Raw genomic sequence first — 4,391 nt, forward strand, 5'->3', positions numbered from 1 at the left:
GCCCTGTTCCAAAAATTGCAAGGCTACAGCAACTCTTTATTTTGCAAAGATACAAGGATCTGGATCCCATTAACATGGTCATGGTCCAGTGTTGTCAGGTTTACAGATTAAAAAAACAAAAAAAGATGGTGCGGTTTTACAAAGGAAAATTACTGTCCCAAATACACTACAGTATTAAATGATCAAACAAGCAACACCGCTCTGAAGAAGCAAACACAGAAGAAATGTGAATTAACAATGTGCAACAAATTCAATGAAGAGAATGTCATTTAACTGTAATATTGAAAACTTTTAAGATTTTTGATTAGATGCTATACTGTAAGTTGGTGGTTAAAATATATCAAATAAAATGACAGTAAATAATAACTGACAGATAGACAGATTAACCAACATTAAGTTCAGTCTATTATTACGCATTGCAGGCTCTTTCTGGTTGTAATATAATTGTGCACATACACTGCTGTTAAAAATATTGAATTACAACATTTTATGTTTGTGAAAGTCCACAAGGCTGCATTCATTTGATCAAACTATTTGCATATTTGAATAATACAAATCCTGTAATAGCAAATGTATTTTCAGCATCAGTATGGATCCCCTATAGGGATATCTCTGTGAGGATATACTTTATGTAATGTATAATAACATTGTATATAACTGCAGTTTCAGTTTCTGATCAATTTAATGCATCGTTGTTGAAAAGAATCGCTGATTGTATTAATTGTTTTTATTAATAATGCTGAATAATAATGTGAAAGCTTTCAAATTTACCCCATAATCAGTATCAGCCAGTACTTCTTGCAATCCGCGAATGGCCCCAAAAATACTGATTAGAGCACCCTTGAAAAATATACATGTATTGCATTTCATGGATGTTTTGAAGTATTATAATCCAAGATTTATGATGCTTTATGTTAATTCTGACTTGAAATCAAAGCATAAATCAAGCATGAGATCAAAAGTTGACATACTTAATGGAATATCGAAATATAAAAAATAACATTAAGTATTAAAAATAATATATGTTTCAAAAATATATATACAAAGCTAGTTAATTAAGATAGCTTTATCTATCTCATGCTGTCTCGTGAGATCATTAGCGTGAATGTGAAGACGCGTTCTCTTGATTTATGCTCTGTTGGCCTGAGGTAGAGACATCTGTAATTTAAGGGCTTTGACAAACCCATCCTGACAACAGCCAACTGACAACTGCAACACGAATATGTCAGTTCTGCCTTTAGGGAAGGGGTGTAGCTTCAGTTCTGCCAGTGAATAGAGACACCAAAAAAAGCATCCATCATACATGCCAGACACTTACATCACTAGTGAATTAGTGAATGAAGTTTTAGAAGATCGTAGCTCATTGATTCTGATTACATATTTTATTTATTATAGAGAATCAGCTCCAGATGTAAATCTGTGGTAGAAGAAAGTGGTTCCCTCTACATTTTGGAGACACTGTGTTTTATTATTTTTTTAATCACACTTATGCCAACTGTTGTATAAATGCAATATCACACTTGTACCACTGCAATATGATTGTATATCAGCACTGGTGTGATTACCAATGGCGTTCAACCATGCTGATATACAGCCGTATCACAGTGCTACGAGTGTGAAATGGCATTTATACAACAGATCAACATTATAAGTGTATAAATAAAATACTAAAATGACTACAGAGGGTTACAAAAATGCATGATAATGTTTTCAATTTAAATCCCATTTCCTGCATTTACAGATATTTATAGACAAAATAAAATCAAATATAAATACAAAATCTAGAAAAAAATGGCTGGTTAAACTAACCTAAAAATTTAAATAAAATAAAATAAAAATGAAAACAAAACTGTGCTGAATCACTATTTTGTAGCATTAATCATTTCAATGGGAGATAGACAGCAGCAAAATTCATATGTCGGCAAATTATAAAAAATGTTGATCATTGTTTTATTGGTTGTCTTTCGTGCATAAACAACCACCTTTTTAATGACTTTTTTTACAGTATATTCACATTCCTGTTGCTACATTTCTGTGTGACATTAAACATTAGACTACCATCAACAGGTGTAGACCTTCTGTCTGACAGAAAATATGATTATTGCAAATAGACCATGCAAATTCGCAGAAAGGGGAAGTCGCATATTCTGCAGTTACGTAGTCGCAGTTTAAATTCCACTGAGTAAAGTGCTGATTTCAGAATTCCAAAGTTTGTTATAATATGATCTCTGATGGGTAACAACGTAGACGATGTGAACACTCACTCACTTGCTTTCATTTCAGCTCATTTTGTGCTTTGTCAGGGGTCGCTACAGCAGATTGCCCAGCCACATCTTGCATAAATGATATGCATTATAAAGAAACATAACTTATTATTATATAGCTTCATGTGTTTGTGGAAATCATGTACCATTAATTAAAAAAGGAATATATATATATATATATATATATATATATATATATATATATATATATATATATATATATATATATATATATATATATATATATATATATATATAAAATCAAGGACACATACATTTAATATTATAAATTGTTCGTTCCCCAAAAATATATAAAAGAACAAGTAATTTTAGAACGTCAATTATTTTTGAATTATGGGTAACTATTTTTACATTAAAGACTAGAGTAAGTTTTTTTTTAACTTTTCAGCTTTACCACAGGCATACATAGCATTTGAAAATGTTTAAATGTAAAAAAAAAAAAAACTATTGTCCCTATATTGGTAAAAATGAAAGTATTGTGATGTGTAAAATGTTGACCCATACTCATAACCCATCCGAGTGCACACACGCTCGAAGCAGTGGGCAACCATTGCTTCAGGACCCGGGGAGCCATTGGGGATTCAGTGCCTTGCTCATGGATCTCACCTCAGTCTTGGTGTTGAGCGTAGAAGAGAGTTGCTGGGACTCAAACCTGTGACATTTGGATCACAAATGCAACTCTGTGATTATTAGGCCACTTCGTAATTTCTGATAATTTAATCTTCTGTATCTAAAAAGTCATAAATGATTTATCTATTTAAAATTCTGCAGTCAGATGCTCTGCAAAACACTACAAGTTCTCTGATGAAACTGTGATTTCTGCATGTTTCCGTATGTGTTCAGAACAGCGCATCTCATCAGATCACCATTAGTCATCCTGGGCTTTGTGTCTTTAGGATAGCACATGTCATCACCTATGAGCTGCTAATTACATTCATTCCGTGGAAAGCTTCACACTGAACATCTCATCTGCTGAAAGACAACATCTTTCCACTCTTCTGTACGTCACTGGGCTGAAAATCACACACATGTTTACAGTAGAAAAGATTGGATGTTTGTGCGGAGGCTTGTGCAAAATATTTTTATGGTTGCATGACACAACAGCCTAAAGAATGTTTCCAGCTGCGTTCAGAGACATAATTATTAGGTATAAACACATCGTCAGTCAGATTTTGTCTGGAAGTGGTAAGGGATGTTTAAAGCAAATAAAATTTGTATTATACAGTGAGCAACCTTATGTGCTACATTATTTGTTGCAATTAAAACACTACATTTAAAGTTTACCGTATTTAGTAAACAATGAATACATAAATCAAGATGAGAAGGATTATCATTAGCAATTGTTGGACATAAGAGAAAATATTATCACAATATATTCCAATTTACACTATGAATCTGGAAAAATCGTGGCATATACACTCAATTGCCACTTTATTAGGTACACCTTTCCAACTGCTCGCTAATGCAAATTTCTAATCAGCCAATCACATGGCAGCAACTCAATGCATTTAGGCATGTAGACATGGTCAAGACGATCTGATGCAGTTTAAACTGAATAAATGACATAATAAGCAATAAATCATCAGAATAGGGAAGAAAGGTGATTTAAGTGACTTTGAACGTGGCATGGTTGGTGGTGCCAGATGGGCTGGTCTGAGTATTTCAGAAACTGGTGATCTACTGGGATTTTCTTGCACAAATTACCACTCGTTACAACTGAGGCATGCAGAAGAGCCTCTCTGAACGCACAACATGTCCAGCCTTATGACGGATGAGCTACACCAGAAGAAGACCACACCGGGTACCACTCCTGTCAGCTGAGAACAAGAAACCGAGGCTACAGTTCGCACAGGCTCCCCGAAATTGAGCAATAGAAGATTGGAAAAACGTTGCCTTGTCTGATGAGTCTCGATTTCTGCTGCAACATTCGGATTGTAGGGTCAGAATTTGGCATCAACAACATGAAAGCATGGATCCATTCTGCCTTGTAGCAACAGTTCAGGCTGACGGTAGTATAATGGTGTGGGGGATATTTTCTTGGCACACTTTGGGCCCATTAGTACCAACTGAGCATTGTTGGTACGGCCTACCCGAGTATTGTTGCTG

This window comes from Danio aesculapii, chromosome 13 (genome assembly GCF_903798145.1).
Source record: "Danio aesculapii chromosome 13, fDanAes4.1, whole genome shotgun sequence".
Taxonomy (NCBI): domain Eukaryota; kingdom Metazoa; phylum Chordata; class Actinopteri; order Cypriniformes; family Danionidae; genus Danio; species Danio aesculapii.